The following is a 21,333-nucleotide window of genomic DNA, read 5'->3' as shown; positions in this document are numbered from 1 at the left end:
CATGTGGGGCTCCATCCCACAACCCTGAGATCCTGACCTGAGCTGAAACCAAGAGTCAGAAGCTCAACTGACTGAGCCACCATGATGTCCCTAGAAATCTGCATTTTTTATCCAAGAGGTTGACTCTTTATATCCTTTCTCTATTTTTCTATTGGAGTATTTTTATCTTATTGATTTGTGAGAGTTCTTCATATGTATATGCCTTTTTCATTCCTGTAGCAAATATATTCTGCTCATACTTTATCTTCTGACTTTGTTTATGGTATTTAGATATACATAATTTTAAATTTCTGTGGACTCAAATTTATCCGTCTTCAGGCTTCTGGATTTTAGGTCACGTTTAGAATGGTGTTAGAAAATACAGAATATATATACATGCTGCTTAGAGAAGGAGGCTATTTAGGTAACTTAATTTATAATCAGAAGCCTGTTCCATTTGTATAGATGGAGTTAAAGAGAACTGTGGGACGCTTTATTCAGATTATGGTAAGATTATCTCTGCTACACTGTGGGGTGTGCATTCCTAGTGACCAGAATATTTTTGCATCAAATAGTGTCGTGTCCCTTAAATAGCATCACATGTTCTAAGTATTCAACTGTCTTTTTTCTTATTTCTCATCAGGCACCAAAAGCTTCTGCCATTACAATATTATCTCATGAAGGATTTTTTTTCCCATGAAGGATATGTTACAAATAATTAGATTAAAGCTTATTTTATATAAGTTACATGTTTCATTTGATGGCATTTTCTCACTTTGTTCTCATATTCCAAGGGTTTACTCTTTGGTCTTTCAGTACCCTATGAAATAAATTTCACTTCTTAGGACTGGGCACATTGCACTGTGATCTCCACACACAGAAGGCTCAATAAATATTCTTGTGAATAGGCTCTAGAGAGGCTGCTGTGAACATACTTCAATATCAATATAAATTTGCTATAAATCTTTTTTCTGATATTATACCAGTTAGTTATTAATTTTGTTCAATGGTATTTTTCTCAAGACGGAAGTAAGTTTACTAAACAGAGGAACTTCTTGATGTTTTTTTCAGAGTATAACATTATTTAAAGTCTCCTTGCTACACAATCAGATAAGAATATGAATTTATAAAATAGATAAAGAACTGTTTGCACCATGTACTATAAATGTGATGTTTGGAGCAGAAAACCAGTAGTTTTCAGCTAATACAGGAAATCATTTAGTATCAATTGATATTAAATTGGCACAATTGAACTAAATTAATGTAAAATGATTTGGTACAGAGCCCAATTTTTCTATTACTTTAAGTGGAATTTTGCATTAACTTATGTAACTGTAAATTTTCCACTACTCCCTATTTAATGTTCTAGCTGCATCATTCTGTAACTTGAATCTATTAAAAACCGTATAATATTCTACCAAAGATGGTCTATGAAAGAAATGGAAATTTATTTTGAATAGTATTCCACTCCCCAAAGCTTTAGAGGTAAGTAAAAATGTCTTGGATTTTACTTCTTATTATTGATATTTAGATGTTTCTGTTTAACTTTTATTGTTCCGTTGATTAAATATGCCGTAACTCTTTTTTAAAGTTGCAGGGAAAAAACCCAGTAAGCACAGAGAATGAGAGAAACTTAAAGCAGGCGTGGAAGGAATATAATTTGAGGACTGAGATTAATCATTGTATTGCGTTGGGAATACTTTCGAGGTGATATCAGGTGAAATCTTCACGATTTACACAGGGCTTTCGTTTCTCCTCATTTGGAAAATTTGTCTTGTTACTAAATACATTTATTCCTGTTCCTGTAATTAAAAGGTAATTTAATATTAAAGGAATATTCGAACCAAAATTTTTTTAAAAAGAGGAACAGAGAGCTCTTAACTAAACAATATCGTATGAGTCTAGGAACTTCTATAACAGCAATGGAGACACTGTAATAGGTCACTCCTTCCTGTCCTAGGAAAAGCGGCGCTTCGGAGGGGACAGGCCCTCCCCGAGTTTTTCTTCCCCGCGTAGAGAGCTCTCGGTCAAAGGTCCTCGAGGCTGGATTCGAAACAGACAAACAAAAAAATAAAATGAAATAAAAAGGGTGATAAAGACTGGAGTTAACTGGGGGTCAAAGGAGCGTAAAGGGTCCTTTCGCACTTCAAACACCTTGGGGGAGGGGTGAAGAGGGAGGATAAGAAGGAACCAAAATTCTTAAGAAAGTCGCAAGGCCGCCGGATCCCACGTTTCCAGGAAGACGGTGGAAAATCGGGGAAGGTGAGCAAAGACGGGGGAAAACGGGGTAAGTCCCCCTCGACTCCTTCAGCCCAAATTTCGATTTCCCTCCACTTCGCTCCGTCCCGCTTCCTCCCCAACCCCCGCCCCGGGAGTCGAGAATAAATTGGTCGAGCGCCCGGCCTAGCCTAGTAGCCCAGTTCCTTAAGTCCTAGACGAGAGAGAGAGAGAGAGAGAGAGAGAGAGAGAAAGAGAGAGAGAGACACCACGTTTTCTGGGAGACGGGGATAGTGGGCTGTAAAGAAAAAAAATTTTTCCCCTCCAGTGTCAAGTCTTCTGGTAGAGAATTGGCTTGCTTCCTCTTCACAGCCGAAGCCAAAAGGAAACAAAACAGAAACTCCAGAAGCAACCCCCCTCGATCACTTAGGATCAGGTGCCAGAGTTCCACGAGTTGAGTTCCGTTGGGGGGAAAGAGTAGGGACGGCGGGGGAGCGAGGGTCCGGGCACTAGGGCGGAAGGCCCCTCGCCGGGGCGTGTCGGAGGAGGGGACAGGGAAGGGTGATGCCCGACGGGGCTGCCAACCTCGGGCTTCGCGCGGGGCGCAGGGGCCCGGGGACGAGTCCCGAGCGAGCCCGGCTTCCGATTTCCCACGGCCCGGGGCTCCGCCGGACATTGCTAACGACCTCCTTTCGCCCCCCCACCCCCGATAAAGAAAGAGGAAGCGCGGCCCGCTCGGGTCCTCGGCGGAAGCGCTGCCAAACGAATGAGTAAGTCAGGCGCGGGCACGGCACCTTGTTTACCCCACTCGGCGGCGCGCCCCTGCGGGCGCCTCGTTCGCAGGCGGCGTCGGAGACGCTGAACCCGGGAGGCAGTCGGCCGCGATTGGTCGGCGACCGGGAGGAGGACGCTGGGAGACGAGCGCTGCAGTGCCAGCGCTGTGCCGCTAGATGCCGCTCCCTCCCAACGGGAGCCGGGCGCGGGTTCGTGGCCGACAGATGGCGCCTGCGCGTTCCATTCGCCTCCAAGTCGCCGAAGAGCGAACACCCCAAACAATCCCGAAGCGCCACCAAAAAAAAAAAAAAAAAAAAAAAAAAAAAAAGAAAAAAAAAAAAGAAAAAAAAAAAAACCCGCCGGATCCGACCGCCACTTTCAAAACCCCCCACCGCTCTAGAACCGCGGGAGCTTCCGTCCCTGAGTAGAATTCGAGGGTGTAAAGAAGAGGAAGGGGAAAATATCTTGTACCAGCCCAGGGGTGAAGAAGCCCCCGGCCTGAGAAAGAAGGAAGGAGGAGTGGGGGAGGCGAACAGTCTCGTTGCTGCCTCTGTGTACGCTGAGGGGGGAGGTAAGTTATAAAATGGCGGAGGCGAAGCTTCTAGAAGTTTGGAGGGGCACCCGGAGGGCGCGGGGCCCACTGTGAGGTGTGTATGGTTGAAATAGGGCGCGAGAGAGGAGTTGGGAGGGAAAGAGAATGGGCACTCTGTTGCCGTTTAATTCCCCCCCCACTCCCTTTGCCCCCAAAGGGGCCAGCCGTGGAGCGGGTGGCTAAGTCAAGACGGGGAGAAGCCTCCCCGTCCCCGCGTAACCCCCACCCCTTGTTTCTGCCTTCTCCCCCCAAGTGGCTACCTCAACACTACCAAGGAACTTCCAGCCCCCCTTCCTCCCTACCTCCTACTCCTAGAGTGGCTTTCTACTGCACGACTCTTCTTTTCGACTACCCTCGCTGAAGATTTTCTCTTCCTTCCCTCGCCCAACTCTCCCTCGGGGCCTCCACGGAGACCCCCCCCCATGGGTGGCCCAAAATGGAGAACGCGGAGCAGCGCAAGATGGAGGCTCCGCTTCTCTGTGTAGCATTAGATTTAGGTGCCTTTTCTCCGGCAGGCTCTTAAGCCTGGGAGAGCCCAAGCTGGAGGTGGGGTGGGGTGCGAGCCGTAGTCGGGGGAGGAAAGCCGGGGAGGCCGTGGCTGGGGTGGGGGAGAGCGCGGTATCGTGGTGAGGGGAAGGAAGAGAGCAAAATGGTGGTGCTGGGAACCTAGGGGGGAGGGGAGAAGCGGAGGCTCAGTTGTGTATATTTGGGCCTCGGACCGAGGGAGGCGAGGGAAAATCTACTCTGATCACACCCCTCCCTCGTGCCCCCTCCCTTCTCCCTTCCCCTCTTTCCTTTCCTCCCTCCCTTCGCTCCCTCCCTCTCTTCCTCCCTTCCTAGAGAGGGAACAACATTCATGTGACGGGCCCCTCTGCTTCTCCCCCGCCCCATCATCTCCAGCGCGTGGTGGGGGAACTGCTTGGGAAAGCGATTGGCATCGATCTCTCCATCCCTTCCGAGGCCCGACTTCGGTCAGTTTTCTTCGGGCAACAATTTTATAAATAGGCTGTGGGGTCTGGCGGTGTTGGCCCCCGCGTGCAGACCTTGCCCCGAAGGGGGCCCTGCCTGCCTGGCATGGGAGGAGGGGGGGAAGGGCGGGAGTGGAAGGCTGTTTGTTGGGGGGTTTTGGCGCCACTTTTGTTTTAGTTTTAGTGCTGCTTTTCGTTCCCACCCCCACCCGCACTGTCTTTCTCAAGGCACGAACTGAGCTGATCCTTGCCCCAGGTAGGCAGCTTCTGCTTTTTCCCTCCACACTTTTATTCTTGCTTGGGGTTGACTTTCTTTTTTCTTCTCTCGCGTACCCGGTGATCTGTGGACGGCAATTTTAGCTCGAAAAGGGTCTGATGGGCCATGGGAGAGAGAAGGTGTGGGAAACAGCATCAAGTAGTTCCGCAAAACTTTGAGCCCCGTTCCCATTTTCTTCTGGCCTACATTCGTAAACGTATTGTTGATTTCTGCCTCTTTTTTTTTTTTTCGTCGCCAGAAGGTCTTGTTTTGCCTTTAGTTTTTTATAAGCCACTGTACTTTCGACATTTAGTTTCCGCTCTCCCTTGGTGTATATGTCATTTTATTTTTATTCCTGAACTGTAATGGTTTTTATCGTGAGATTTTTCGTGCTGCAGTGTTCACCTTTAATTTTTAATATTGCATTAGTAGTTTCATCCGGTTTGTGAGACTTTCTCCTCCGTGGCCTAGAAATGTTTTATATGTTGTTGCCTACCACCCCTCCCTTCCCTCTCCCTCCCCCTTTCTCTTGGATGTAGTTTCTTAATTGAGGGTCACGGCGTTTTGGTTAAATGGTTATTTACAGTTTACACGATATATCTATTAGAAACTTTTGATCTGTGGGATTAGGTTTAAGTAAACGAAAAGCTTGTGTTGCTTTGAAATGGTTCCTTAAAATGCGCGGGCCGTCCCCCCTCCCCCGGTAAAGCCCCATCTTCCCCTCGTACTGGAGTGTAAATTCCATACCCCTTTTCTCCCACGGACCGCCGTATTTCACGGCAGCCACACCCTGTATTTGTCTCTGTGGATTGGACTCATTATCAGCTTAATTTAGTGACTCTTAAACCACCATGATGGGACTTGCTTAAGCACGAAGCTTCTTTTCCTGTTTAGTCCTAGTGGTTAGTGTCGAAAGAGGAATAATCGAGGTTTCTTGATGAAACCTGGTGCGGTCCAACCTCTGCCTTTTTTCTGTTGTCTTTTTTCCTACTCCGGGCTGTTGGCGGTGTCAGCACCGCTGCTGGGGGCGGGGGTGGAGGGGAGAAAGAGTCGGGTTACCGAAGTGCGTCATTCCTGGCTCTAGCAGGGCCTGCTCGGGAGCTGCTGGTGTTTGTTACTGTCCTCGCAGCACTTTCCTGCCAACCTTCTCTCTCTGCGTATTGGTTAGGAGCAAGAGCAGGAGGCGGTCTTCTAATTCTATCTGTAGCCTAGCGCGTTGCGTTTCAGGGTATATGTGAACTTATTAAAAAAAAAAAAAAAACCGGCCCCGGAAAGTGGATACATTTCTGTTTAATGACATACAATTCAGGTAGTTTGGACTTGCTTTCATATATTTTCCAATGAGCGGTGGGGTTAATTTTGAACATTTTAAACCACTTACGTTAAAATGCCTGGTTTTCTTGTTACATTGATATCAATCTATAATTAGGGATCAGAAGGACCAGTTAAGGCATTAAGTGTTCAGCGGTTTTTCAAGTGAATTGTAATTTTATGATACATTATGTTAAATAGTCTTGTTTTTTTTTTCGTTTTGAGCCGAGGTGCTATATCCAAGCTAATTGCAGATATTTAAGTTCATTTTTATCACATATTCCTTTTTATCCTTGTAGATATTTTAAATGTGCCCTTTGGATCTTATGGACGCTCTTCAAATTCTTAAAGATGGCTATCTCATTGTTTTTTTAACTGAATTCTTAAATTTCCCACCTAACAAGTAGTTGTATAGGGTGCCAGTTACATTGCTAAATTCTTGACTTCTTGTTAGTCTTTGATACTTTCATATCTTCAGATTTTTCTCAGTGTACTTAGTAATTACTAATTATTTTCTGAAGATAATTGGAGGAGGGAGAGGTGGGTGGTAGAGATGAAACAAAAGTGGCCTTGAGTTGATTGTAGCTGGATGATGACTAGAGGAGAGCTCATTGTACCATTATTCTACTTTTTTGTGTGTACTTGAAAATTTCCATAATTAAAAAAATTTAAAGATTTCAAATTGTCTTGGAATTTTGGCGTGATGACATAAGTTTGTATTTACATGTCAGTTATCCGTGTGGAAAACTTGGCCTTGTGTATAAGTACTTACACAATGCCGGATACACAAACTTCAAAAAAAAATATTTGAATTGAACCAATATAGAATAAGCAATGTAAGTTCTTACAAATTGGTTGAACTTTAAATGTTTGTAACTTAGTCTGAATGTGGTCAACTTTTAGTTTCTTTTTCAAGCCTTTGAAAACAGGAAAATTCCATTCTCAAATTTTGTTAATTCTGCTTGTTGTCTATTTCATTAAGTTGGAGTTACAGTGAGTCAGTATGAAAGGGATTTACTATTAATAGGAGGGGCTTTGGCAGTTGCAGTAAGTGACAGTGGAAGGGATTCGGGTGCCCTAGGGCGCATTCCTGGTAGGAAGATAGAGGTAGGAGTTGAATTCAGTTTCAGTATTTGGTGTTTAATGAATGGGTAGAGACTAGGGTTGGAAAAAGAAATGTACTTATTAGCCATTCTTTCCAACTGTGAAATAACTAGCATTCTAAGGTATCAGAGACTGGCAGTGGGGGTGGGGTGGGTTTTTTTTTTTTTTTTTTTTGACTGATATGAAAATGTTTTTTTTAAAATGAGTTAAGTCCCATTCCTTACTTTAAGGATTTGGTGCTGTAAAGACCAATACGTAAAATATTCTGATGTTTTCTATAAAGGGCATTCTGTTACCCATCAACAGTAAAAGTGCATTGCAATTAAAATCCTCAGTTTCCTTAATTAGTATATTTGTGAATTGCTCCTACATTCTTTGAAGGTAAGTGCCTTATTTTCTGCAGTTTTGTGTTGCTCAGTGTCAGGCTTTTTTACCCCTGTGAATGTATTTTTTGAGTATATGTCAGAGTCCTAAAGGGAATCCAAAATAATGGATATTTTTAATATTTGGTGAAGTGTGTTCCCTCATCATTATTAAAACAAAATTCCACAGTAGTCTAGGAACAGATATTTTGTAATTGTTAATATTAGTCTGTATATTCATACTCAACGTTTTGGCTTTAGAAGAATGTTATGAGAAGACAGATTACAAATTTTGATCTTTTATTTGTATGCAAATAATCTGAAATAGATGATGAGGATTGTGGCTTCAGATTTATTCTGGCAAGGCAACAGCTAAACTGCTAAGCCAACAAATTATGAGTTTGGTAACTTTGTAGTCTATTTAGTTAGGATTTTTTTTTTAAAGCTCAAACATTCACGATTTTAATGAAATTAAATCCTACATTTCTTTTTTCATGATTTTCTTTTTTCTATTTTACCTTATTAGCTGGTAATTATCTGAGGACCTATGTAATAAAATGGGTGGGGAGGGGTGGGGAGCAGGCTCAGGCTCAAATAAATTATCTTTTGGGAATATAGTGTTAGATGTGAAAATATGCCTTGGACGGTTTAGTAGTGCTTAATATTCTGCATGTTTAACTGATGCCACCCACAGTCATGTGTGGGAAGGGAGTAAACAGTGAATAGCGTTTTCTTTTTGCTTTGGGTTCTTTATAATACATGGAAGACTCCAGTTTTTGATGCTGCAAGTTAACTTCTGAGTTTAAAATTTACATTAAATTTAGGGCACAGTAATCTATTCAGTATATCTTAGGATAAGGTTCACATCTCTTTAATGTTGTGACTTATGTGCCTCACATGTTGAAAAACAGCAATCTGGTCTTGTATTAGGACTTTGAAATTGCTATTAGATTATTCACATAATTGAGATGACAGTTCATTGTACAGTGGAGCACTATTATATACCTATTTTGGAAGTTGGGGAGCTTAGCAAAGGAAAGAGTCCTATCTAGCTATGGGTATCAGTATATACTGAAATATGATTAATCTTTGGAGAATACAGAAGAAACTTTAAGGATATAGGCTATTTTAAAAATTCTTTACATTTTCCTTTTGTAGTTTTCTACATTTGATACATGCACAAGACTTTTAATTTGTGTTTCAGTACTGTCCCTGTATAATATTTCCTCTGTATCTTCGGCTGTCATGAGCGGTGGTTATTGCATGTTCTTTCTGTTTGGCAAAGATAATGTGAGAAAAAAAATTGTCAGATTTTTTTTTTACATCTCCTGAGGTGCCTGCTTTGCATTTAATCGAACCAAATTTTATATTTCTTGAGTGTAAGCGGTGTTGCTTGTGGAGTCTTCATTTTTGAATATGTGCATTAAAAAAAATCTCTTTAGCAGCTGTGGTAATCTGCTACCTGAACTGTGTTCCTAATGTATGCTTGCTATAGTTAGGTCTTTGATACTAGCCAGAAGAAAACAAGAAGTCTTCGCATATGGTTAGTCAAGAGATTATTGAAATTATTTTACACTCCCCATTCCTCCAAAGGGAAGAATAGTGAATAATGTTAATGCTGTTCTTTTTTATTATTTAATTGAAAAATACATTATTAGGATTGATGACACCAACTAGAGAGATTTCTATAAGCTCTGGATAATAAACTCAAAGGTAAATTTCCTTTATAATGTTGTCAGACTGTTAGAAGGGGTAAAGTAAGTCCTGTTTACACTTTTTTTGTGTGCGTAACATTGGTGTAATGGGATTTGACCTATAACTTGTTGAATCCTGAGATATTCTCAGAAACAAACTGTTAATTTAGTTTGAGTTACTTTTGAATGGCAGTAACTGTGTTTTAACATTTATTGTTTAATCTTTGCTACCTTGCAAGATAGGTGGTTATCATCATTTTACAGATGGGGAAATTGTGGCTCTCAGAGAATAAATGACTTGTCACATGATAATAATTGACAGTCTGAATCACACTCTAATTTGGACTCAGAACTTTGGCACTTTTCTTTTTGTTAAAGCTTACTAGTTTCCCTCAACTAAACAGTTTAGGTCTTGGGTTATCTGTCACCAGAAAGCATGTATCGTTTTAATATTACAAAATAAAGATTTTTTTTCATATGTAGTACAAGGTAAATGCAGATTTTTACACAGGGTTAGAGGAGTAGCTGCCTGATGAAAGGTCTAAATTGTTTTCACTAAAATGTAGTTGAAATAAATTGGAGCTTTAGTTTTGTTTCTGTGTGCTCATTATACAAAAGTTTGTGCAATAATATGTTGAATTGTATTCTTGATTTTTTTTGGGTGGGGGTAGGTCATACTATGGTAGAGTGGTTTCACTGAACTTTTTTCCCTTACGTTCTATGTAGGCTAAGTGTCTAAGAATAGTTCCCCAATCATTCAGCTTGTTTATTGAGTGGTTAGATTTGAAATAAAAATTTCGGTGACTTTTCTAATTCACTGCTCTGGTTGATTCTGTAAGGGGATTTAGTTGTTATTTTTTTAAGATTATTTATTCATTTATTCATGAGAGAGAGAGAGAGAGAGAGAGATAGGCAGAGACACAGGCAGAGGGAGAAGCAGGCTCCATGCAGGGAGCCTGATGTGGGACTTAATTCTGATCCGGATCCTGATCCCGATCCCGGGTCTCCAGGGTCATGCTCTGGGCCGAAGGTGGCGCTAAACCGCTGAGCCACCCAGGCGTCCCTTTGTTGTTATTTAGTGGTACCTTAAAAATACTCTGTTTCCTTGTAAGTGTTAATATCTGTTTGCTTCTAATTTCTATTCTAGTTCATCTTTTGACTTCACTAAATTTTCTTATTCTAATTGTGTAATAGTTAATATGGTGTCCTGGATTATTAGTAGGTTCATTATTGATCATTGATTCGAATCTTGGTCTCCGCTTTCTTTTGCTTTTCCTCTTTTTCCTTCCTACTTTTCATAAACAATAACTAGAACTTCTCTTATCTGAACGACTGCTAGATGTTGGATAGCTGGCCTATGATAAATTAGTGGAGATGAGGTAAAACCATGTATAATGTTTTTCATAGCCATGAGTCAAATTTATGTATTTTATGTTAATTATTCCCTTAAGCTTCAGTCTGTGGGAAATAATTTTTCCAGTGATGCAGTCTTCTACCCAGATTCTTTGTTCAATATTGAGTCTTTTCATCCATATTTCCCCATTTGTACTCCCAAGAATAACAAGACCCTGGTGTTCTACAACAGAATTAATGCCCCAAGGCATCCATTGTATGTAGTGAGTTAGTTTCTCTCCTGTGTATCTAGAAAGACACTAATTTTGTACCATTCTTGAAGAGGGGAGAATTCAGGAAATTGTCACTCAAATAATTTTGAGTTTTCTGGTTAACATTGTGGAACCCTGGATTAGAAAGGCTGCTAGAATATTAAGGGACTTGGTTTGGTGTTAAGCAGTTTTACTCTTCAGTTACTTTCCTGTCAGTAACCTTAATATCGCCTCTCCTAAAACTTACTCATGATGAAATGTGAATGCAATTGGTAATGTTGCCATCTTGGGATGAATTGGTTAGTGTTGATTTCAAGCAGTTAGTGATACTTAATTTCAAAAACTTGAATGTATGAAGTTAAATGTATATTTTTAATTGTAAAAAGGAATATTGTAGGAACTCTTCATTATATGATCCAAAAGTTTTTATTAAAAGTACTTGACAGTGACTAACATTAGCAATAGTTAACACTAACTGAACTCTTACTCTCTGTCAGACACTGTTACAAATGCTTTACACATATTACCTCAATCTTCATAACCCTATTACCCGTCACCATTTGATTTGTTGCTCAAACCAGGATACTTTTTTTTTTAAGATTTTATTTATTCATGAGAGAGAGACAGAGTGAGGCAGAGACACAGGCAGAGGGAGAAACAGACCCCATGCAGGAAGCCTGACTTGAGACTCCATCCCGGGACTCCGGGATCATGCCCTGGACTGAAGGCGGCGCTAAACCTCTGAGCCAACCGGGCTGCCCGAACCAGGATACTTTTTTTTTTTTTTTAAGATTTTATTTATTTATTCATGAGAGACACACAGAGAGAGGCAGAGACACAGGCAGAGGGAGAAGCAGGCTCCCCATAGGGAGCCCGACGTGGGACTTGATCCCGGGACTCCAGGATCAGGCCCTAGGCTGCAGGCGGTGCTAAACCGCTGAGCCATCCGGGCTGCCCCAAACCAGGATACTTTTGAGAATGAAAGGGGACACTAACTAACTGGATGGCATTCTCGGATAGCAGTATAAACTAGGACTGTCCAGAGAGATAAGGATTTATGATGTCCCTAATTAATATTCTATTTTTCAGGAGGAAACCAAGGCATAGGGAAGCCGTGTACTTTGCCTAATTAGTAAGTGGTAGGAAGGGATTTGCAACCCCTACTGTTTATTTGGATATGAAAATGATTTAAATAACTTTAAATGGCCATATTCCGAGAGGTTATTTTTACTCTTGGAGAAATTTCTCTTGGTGTGGGGTTGATAGTAAGAGAAAAGAGACAGATCTATCTATTTTATTTTATTTTATTTTATTTATTTATGATAGAGAGGCAAAGACACAGGCAGAGGGAGAGACAGGCTCCATGCCGGGAGTCCGACGTGGGACTCGATCCTGGGGCTCCAGGATCGCGCCCTGGGCCAAAGACAGGTGCTAAACTAAACCACTGAGCCACCCAGGGATCCCGACAGTGTGTTTTAAATTCTACCTAGTAGAAATTCCAGTTGGCTTTTTCAAGTGACTGGACTTTTGAGATACTGTTGAAAAACTACTGAGGTCCACTGAAATAAAAGAAAAAGCCAAGATAACTTACTGTTTACATCCACATCTGTGTTTTCTTTAGTATTATTCAGACTTTCCTTACTGTTTTCTTGGGAAGAAATGTTAACTCTATGCTCTTTTTTGGGGGGTTCTTTTGTGGAAAATCTCTTCTGATAAGAAAACTGAAAAATAATTTTGTGGTGTTAGGAAGAAAAAGGTATGGTTTAGATATTTATTTGAAGTTAAACTGAAGAGTTAAGTCTTGAAGAAATTGAAATGTCTTTTCATAAAATTAATAGTTCTCTTTTATTTTTGGTGACTTATGTAGATGCCTTATATTCCCACCTATTTATTTGTGGTACATCCCACTCCCCAAAAATGATTACTGTAGGTGAATTCAAACATTTGGAGAAATGATTTTGTCATAATCTCAGATACTGTAAACTAAAGATCCCTTCCTTTTTAAAATTTATTTTATTAAAAAAATTAAAGATTTTATTTATTCATGAGAGACAGAGAGACAGACAGAGAGAGAGAGAGAGAGGCAGAGGGAGAAGCAGGCTTCATGCAGGGAGCCCAACATGGGACTAGATCCCGGGTCCCCAGGATCATGTCCTGGGCCAAAGGCGGTGCTAAACCGCTGAGCCATCCAGGCGTCCCCCCTTGCTTTTTTTTAGTGGGGGTGTTAGAGCTGACCTTTTTAAAAATATAATAATTTTTAAGATTATTTATATGAGAGCACAGACGGGGAGTGGCAGAGGGCGAGGGAGAAGCAGGACCCTGGGATCCTGATCTAATATCTGACCTAAGGCAGATATTTAACAAATGAAGCCACCCAGGTGCCCCATTAGAGAGAGCTGATCTTAAGAGTACTTTAAGTTTTTTCATACTTGGTTGTTTTTTGGCTATTTTAATACTCCCTTGAGGAATTTGTGTTTTTTTTTTTTTAATCCCCTCGCTAGTTCACTTTTGGAGGTTTTGTTGGTGTCAGTATTTTATAAACAACTGTGAGGTTATTAAGTAGGTCTGCTTAATTTTTAAAGCCCTTTCTTTAGTTCATTAAAGCCATCATGAAATTGGAAGTGGGGGGTTTGCATTTCTGACCAGATTTGTAGGCCACATAGTCACTGGTAGACAAAAGGTTATTTTTTGTGGATTTGGTTTATTATATGAGATTAATAACAGTTGGTATTTTAAAAAGCTATAGCTAATTTTTAATCTAGGGCTCATAGGGTAAGGATGTGAGAATCCTATCAAATTATGCACAAAATGTGTGTTTCTTCAGGTTCTCAAAAGGATTCATTGTTACTGGCTGGTACTTAAAGTGCCTACAGAGATAGGCTATATAATGGTCAACTAGATTACATAGTCCCTGTCCTCAGGTAACATTGACAGTTGGGCTTTATCACTCCAAAGGGGTTAAAAACAACACTTAAAACATACTACATACTGGGGTTACTATATATAAAGACTGTTAGGGTAGAATCAGTAGCCATCAGTGCAGTTGTTTTTGATACGGTGTCCTTAATTTGAGAATAGTGACAAGTATTTTAAGATTTTATTTTTTTTTAAAGATTTTATTTATTCATGAGAGAGAGAGAGAGAGAGAGAGAGAGAGGCAGAGACACAGGCAGAGAGAGAAGCAGGCTCCATGCAGGGAGCCCGATGTGGGACTCGATCCTAGGACTCCAGGATCATGCCCTGAGCCAAAGGCAGACGCTCAACTGGTGAGCCACCCAGGCGTCCCTAAGATTTTATTTTTAAGTAATCTCCACACCCAACGTGGGGCTTGAACGCAATAACACCAAGATCAAGAGTCACATGCTCTACTGACTGAGCCAGCCAGGTGCCCCTGGTAACCGGTATTTTTAAGGACTGCATTGAAAATCTTTTGGGGGAAATAACAATTGAAGACTGTAAGTGTAGTCTTGGAATGTTTGGTGGTTATTAATGAAATTAAAAGAGCCCATGATCATCCCCTATAACTAGTTAATATTATCTAAAAGTTAGATCTTTTAAATGCTGTTATGATTTTGTGTAAAAGCAAAAGAGGCAATTGACAATCACTGTTAAATGGCAATCCTGTATGTCTTTATTTCACATTCTAAATGCTTGTTTTTAGGGATACCTGGTGGCTCAGTTGTTTAGTGCGTCTGCCTTCGGCTCAGAGTGAAATCCTGGGGTCCCGGGATTGAGTCCCATGTCCGGCTCCCAGCATGGAGCCTGCTTCTCCCTCTGCCTCTCTCTCTCTCTCTCTCTCTCTCTCAATCTCTCTCTGTCTCTCATGAATAAGTAAATAAATAAAAATCTTTAAAAAAAATAAAAGCAAGCATTTATTAGTAAATAAATAAAAATCTTTAGAAAATAAATAAAAGCATTTATTTTTTTAAAAAATATTTTTATTTATTTATTTATTCATGAGAGACAGAGAGAGATTGAGAGAGAGAGAGAGAGAGAGAGAGAGAGAGAGAGAGACAGGCAGAGGGAGAAGCAGGCTCCATGCAGGGAGCCTGACATGAGACTCGACCCTGGGTCTCCAGGATCAGGCCCTGGGCCGAAGGCAGTGCTAAGCCGCTGAGCCACCTGGGCTGCCCAAATGCTTGCTTTTAAATAGGAATTTTGGGGTGTCTGACTGGCTCAGTTGGAAGAGCATGCAACTTTTGATCTCAGGGTTGTGAGTTCGAGCCCCATGTTGGGTGTAGAGATTGCTTAAAGATAAGTAAACTTTAAAAATAGGTATTTAAAGTAATACATGTTTGTATTTAACTTTTTGACTTTGAATTCTTTGTTAGAGTATTACCTTGAAATGTCTTTGTAGCAGTATATGATACTCATTAAATTCATTCTCTATATGTCATATATATAAGGATCATGTTTGATATATTTGAAGTATTCTCATTTCAGGAGGGTGTTGTACAATATCCTCTTTTCTTGGATCTCTAATCTTTCCCCCTTTATCAAAAGCAGGAATTTTTCCACACTCACCTATGTGTCTACTGCCTTGTATCTAATTTGCAAACTTTGTGGCAACTAGAATGTTACTACAAAGAACATGGTTAATATCCTCTTACTAGAAAAGGCCTTTTTTTGTGGTTTAAAGAAATCGTATTAAAGATAGTTAGGAACATGAACCTTTGAGAATTTCCCTTTACACTAAAGAAATAAGAGAAAATGTAGGAAATATTAGCAAAGCCATAATATTTTTCCTTTGGGATATATCCCTCCCTGTTTCCACTACTCTTTCAGGCCAAAAGACATTCCTCAGACTTTATTCCTGGCAGGAGAATTGAGGAAGTGGTGGTAGCCATGGTTGGCAGGGAAGCTGAAGCATGAAGGTATGTTTTTGAAAAGCAAATTTGTCAATGACAAATGGATTTTTCCAGCTCTGTGTATATGTACTTTTTGAGTTTTGATTAAATATCAATGCATAAAGTGCTACTATTCACTGAGGAATATTCAGTACTTGCATTCATATTTGAATGTTCTAAGTGTACTTGAAAAATGCGGAGGGATTATTTGGACAATATGGGATTGTATTAAAAAAGATTCTTTAGTGGGAAATTATTTCCTAAACTTTTGAAGTTACACTGAAACACAGGTATCCAGGTTGCTGTATAAAAATAGCAAATCTAACATGAAAGGTAATTATTTGTGTGTTTGTAAATATAGTGTTTAAATGTACAATATTGGTGAATATCCCATTTGTCTCTTATAAGTAGATTATTTTTTCAGACCAGTGTTTTTGATTTTGAATCCTTGTGCCATGTAGTATGTTATACAGATTCTCAAATGATAATTGAATTAAAACCTTAGGTTTTCTAGAAATTTAATCCTGCATTATAATTACATTGTTAATATTCATATTAAAGAGTGTGTTAGAAAAGAAGCAATTAATTTCCTCTAGTTGGCTTTGCAGTAATGATAAACTTTAAGTTTGTATCTATATCATTTACAGCATCTACTACAGGGTAAGTTGTAGTATGTTCCCTGACTTTTTTATTTCTTAAATAATCCTGTATGGAGTTGGTAGTATCATTTACTGAGATTGCAGAATGGTTAAGGGACTTGCCCAAGTTCACTCAGCTAGTAAGTGGCAGAGCCTACTTTTGATTCCGATTCCATCCAATTCTAGCATACTTCTTTACATAGTGATACACTGCCTCCCAGTGGGGTGATTTATAGATTTTGTAGTGATAACTTTTTTGGGGAAAGAGAATAAAATGAGACAATAATTGGGATGTCTGGTTGGATTAGATGAGGGATTGTGACTCCATTTCAGGGTCATGAGTTCAAGCCCCACATTAGACATAGAGCTTTTAAAATAAAGGAGTGGGATGTCACGCTGGCTCAGTCTGTGGAGCATGTGACTTTTGATCTTGAGGTCGTGTATTCAAGCTCCAGGTTGGGCATGGAGCCCACTTCAAATATAAATAAAAACTTTTTTTTTTTTTTAAAAGGAGACCATAATCCTAAATTGTTGAGACTGAGAGAAAGTTAAACTTCTCAAAGTAGTCACAGGACTTTTGGAACTTCAGTAGGAGAAAGGCTTTTTCTGCTTTGAGAATTAAAAGGACACTTAAAATTTTTTAAATTTTTTTAAAGGTCTTATTTCTTTTAGAGACAGAGACAGCGTGAGCAGAGGTAGGAACAGAGAGACAAGCAGACTCTACTCTGAGTGCAAAGCCTGATGAGGGGCTTGATCTCATGACTCTGAGATCATGACCTGAGCCAAAATCAAGAGTGAGAAGCTTAACTGACAGCCACCCAGGTGGCCATAAGTTTATTTTTTAATTCCAACATAATTAACATGCAGTGTTATGTTAGTTTCAGGTGTATAATATAATGAGTCAACAATTCTATACATTACTCAGTGCCCATCACAATAAATGTACTCTTAAGCCCCTTCATCTATTTAACTCAACCCCTCACCCACCTCCCCTCTGTTTGTTCTCTATATTTAAAAAGTCTTTTTTTTTTGTTTCTCTTTTTTTCTTCATGTGTTTTGTTTCTTAAGTTTTACATATGAGTGAACTTATGGTATTTGTCTTTTCTGAATGACTTCACTTAGCATTATACGCACTAGATCCATCCATGTTGCAAATGGTAAGATTTCATTCCTTTTTTTTTTCCCCAAAGATTGATTGATTGATTTGACAGAGAGAGTCAGAGCAGCGCGCAGTGAGTAGGCAAAGCCACAGGCAAAGCCACAGGCAGAGGGAGAGGGAGAAGTAGGCTCCCTGCTGAGCAGAGAGCTGGATGTGGGGCTTGATCCCAGGACCTGGAGTTTGATCCCGGGACCCAGGGATCTGAACCAAAGGCAGACACTTAACCAGCTGAGCCACCCAGGTGCCCCAGCAAGATTTCGTTCTTTATGACTAATGTTTCATTATATATATACGCTATATCTTTTTTAAATTAAATTTAAATTTTTTAAGAAAGATTTTATTTATTTATTCATGAGAGACACACACAGAAAGGCAGAGACACAGGCAGAGGGAGAAGCAGGCTCCATGCAGGGAGCCTGATGTGGGACTCTATCCTGAGTCTCCAGGGCCATGCCCTGGGCTGAAGGCGGCGCTAAACCACTGGGCCACCCGGGCTGCCCTAAATTTAATTTAATTTTTAAGTAATCTCTACACGCATCATGGAGCTCAAACTCAACCCCAAGATCAAGAGTCACACAGCTCCACTCACTGAACCAGCCATGTGCCCCTCCACCACATACTTTATCCATTCATCTATTGATGGACACTTGGTTGCTTCCTTATCTTGGCTATTGGAAATAATGCTGCAATAAACATAGAGGTGCATAGATCTTTTCCAGTTAGTGTTTTTTTATTCTTTGGGTAAATCAGTAGTGGAATTACTGGATCATGTGGCAATTCTATTTTTAGTGTTTTGAGGAACCTCTATACTATTTTCTACAGTGGCTGCACCGGTTTCCATTCCTACCAACAATTAAGGACTTCTTTTTCTTCACATCCTTGCTAACATGTTGTTTCTTGTTTTTCTTTTTCTTTTTTTAATATTTATTTGAGAAAGAGGGAGCATGAGTGGGAGGGAGGGGCAGAGGGAGAGGGAGACGCAGACTCCCTGCTGAGCAGGGAGCCTAATGTGGGGCTCCTTGTAGGGCTCAATCCCAGGACCCCAAGATCATGACCTGAGCCAAAGGCAGATGCTTAACCCACTGAGCCACCCAGGCACCCCTATGTGTGTTTTTTTTTAAAGTAAATTCTACTGATGTGGGGCTTGAACTCATGACCCCTAAGATCAAGAGTTGCTTGCTCTACCAACTGAGCCAGCCAGATACTCTGTTTCTTGTGCTTTTGATTTTAGGAGAAAGGTTTTTTTTTTAAAAGATTTTATTTATTAGAGAGAAAGTGTGGGCCCCCACAAGCAGGGGGAGGGGCAGAGGGAGAAGCAGACCCTCCATTGAGCAGGGAGCCTGATGGGGGACAGGGGGGAGGGGCGCTCAATCCCCAGACCTTGAGATCATGTCCTAAGCTGAAGGCAGATACTTAATCAACTGAGCCACCCAGGTGCCCCTCTTTTTTCATTTTTATTTTTTTAAGATTTTTTTGAGGGAGGGAGTGGGTGGAGGGGCAGAGGGATAGGGAGAGAGAAAATATCTGAAGCCGACTCCGCGGTGAGCATGGAGACCAACTCACAGCCGCTCTATCCCACAACTCTGAGATCATGACCTGAGCCAAAATCAAGAGTCAAACAGTTAACCCACTGATTTACCCAGGTGCCCAAAGAGGTTTATTTTCTACCAGTAGCTGATAGAGGATAAATCATTCTCAGTTGAAGTTACGTGTGAGGTTTCATATTTTGTAGTAAGCATCAAGTAACACCTACAAGAGGGTTGGATGGGAGAAAGAGGATAAAGTTTGTTATTCTACTTGTTTTAAGCCTCAGTAATATGACACCTGAATTCATTTTTAGCGATTAAACTTGTTATAACCTGTGAAATAACATTTTATAACATTTTATCCAAAGCATTGTTGGCATATGTCTCACTACTAGTGTTCTTATTCAAGGACAATAATACTGGGGTGTCTTGGTGGTTAAGCGGCTGCCTTTGGCTCAGGTCATGATCCTGGGGTCCTGGGATCGAGTCCTGCATTGGGGTCCCTGTGGGGAGCCTCCTTCTCCCTCTGCCTGTGTCTGCCTCTCTGTGTCTCATGGAATAAATAAAATCTTAAAAAAAAGGGACAATAATACTAATAGGAACAATCTGTTCAGGTAAATTGGTGTAAGTCCAGGCAACATTATGATGCCATTTTGTGGTGGTATGTTTGTTTTTAATTTTCTCCGGTCTCCCATTTTTTTTTTTTTTTTGCTGCTTTTCCACTTCCAGTATCTTTATGATTTTTAGAATTTTCCATAGGAATTAGAAACGTTTTCATGATTTCCTTTTTAAATTATTTTAAGATTTTATTTATTTGACAGAGAGGAGGAGAGAGCACACAAGTAGGCGGAGTGGCAGGCAGTGAGAAGCAGGCTCCCTCGCTGAGCAGAGGTTTTTGTGGGGTTCAAAAGCCCTGTGAAGTAGGTACTATTATTATTTCCTGTTAACAGTTGAGGAAACAGAGGTGCAGAGCAAAAATGTAAATTTGCCCAAGGACTATTTTAGGACTATTTGATGTGAACCCAGGCAGTCTGACAATAGAGTTCATGTTCTTGACACTACATGTAGCACCATACTGCTAATTAGTTGACAGTAATATGAATAGTTTCCTCATCTTAGAAGTGTATTATTTTAAGTCCTTTCTTTAATTGTAGAGTGTGTTTGTTTATCCCTAAAGGAATTTTAGGGGTCAACAGAGGATTGGGCAAATTTCTGATTCTCCGGTTTCCCAACTGTAAAATAGGTATAATCTCATCTGCTTTATGTTGTTAGGGGGATTATATAAACTATTTCTTTCTGAGTGTTTTCTGTGTGCTGAACAATCTGTTGAGGTTTCTGCTGGCAGGATAGGCGCCCAGATAACTGTAATATTCTCATTTATTGAGTACATTCCACATGTCAGATCCTTGATGTAATATATGTTTTACTACCTTTACTTCTTTTGTGGTGTAGGGGATGTTATATATTCAGCTTAGAGATTGGAAAACCGAGTCCTAAAGAAATTAAGTAGTTTGCCTGAATAATTTGCTTCCTACCTCAGGGCCTTTGTATTTGCTAGTCCCTCTGCCTGGCTTGGTTCCTCGTGTCTTCAGGATATTTTTTCAAGTAATTAGCCTTTCAGCGAAGCATTCCTTGGTCAGGTTATATAAAATAATATCCTTTGCCTCCAGCATTCACTTTCCTCCTTACTCTGGTATTATGAGACTCACTAGACTTTATTTGGACGCTGATCCTGAATTAAATGGATTTTTTTAAAAAAAGATTTTATTTATTGGAGAGAGAGAGAGAGAGATCATGAGCAAGGGGGAGGGCAGAAGGAGAAGCAGACTCCCCACGAGTAGGGAGCCTGATGTGGGACTCCATCCCAGGACCCTGGCATCATGACCTGAGCTGAAGGCAGATGCTTAAGCGACTGAGCCACCCAGGCTCCCTAAACTGATTTACTCTTGATGGAACAAGATGGAAATTCCGTGGAATAGAGAAATGCTGTGGCATGTGCTTGGGCCTGTTTTGGGGTGAGAGGGAGGTAGCAAAGCCTTGTGTTAAAATTTTTAGCCTTTTTTCTCATGAATTGCCTTCAATTCCAGGAGGAGTATGTGCACTCAGCTGAGTTTCTAGGTTCTATGAAGCCTTTTGTCTATCCATAGGGGTCGGCTTTCCAGCTTCTTCGTACTGTCTTAACTTTCAATCCCCTCATTTTGCCTAAAAGATTTGTTCATTGAGCTTTTATAGTGTATTTGTAACGAGTATAGTGTGGAGCTAGATGTGAAGTAGGGAGTTGGCTTCAGACAGGAGGATTCCT

General features: G+C 40.6%; 1 protein-coding gene and 1 long non-coding RNA gene across 17 annotated transcripts in view; one reads left to right on the top strand and one right to left on the bottom strand.

The window, feature by feature from the left end:
- Positions 1-1,463: 1,463 nt before the first annotated feature.
- Positions 1,464-4,236, bottom strand: LOC140628032 (uncharacterized). The gene is made up of 2 exons (XR_012026472.1): positions 3,865-4,236; positions 1,464-2,022 (listed from the first exon to the last, which is right to left on the bottom strand). It is a non-coding gene; the product is annotated as an uncharacterized lncRNA (long non-coding RNA).
- The window catches only part of STAG2 (STAG2 cohesin complex component), a 136,987-nt gene continuing 117,622 nt past the window's right edge, over positions 1,969-21,333 (top strand). For 2 of the 16 annotated variants that reach the window (XM_072816834.1, XM_072816820.1), the window contains exon 1: positions 3,109-3,541. The gene's annotated coding sequence lies outside the window, so the exon portion shown is untranslated. The other 14 variants (XM_072816835.1, XM_072816821.1, XM_072816836.1 and 11 more) reach the window with 13 other exon arrangements.

Source organism: Canis lupus, chromosome X (genome assembly GCF_048164855.1).
Source record: "Canis lupus baileyi chromosome X, mCanLup2.hap1, whole genome shotgun sequence".
NCBI classification, from domain to species: domain Eukaryota; kingdom Metazoa; phylum Chordata; class Mammalia; order Carnivora; family Canidae; genus Canis; species Canis lupus.
This window is presented reverse-complemented; position numbering and strand designations above follow the sequence as displayed.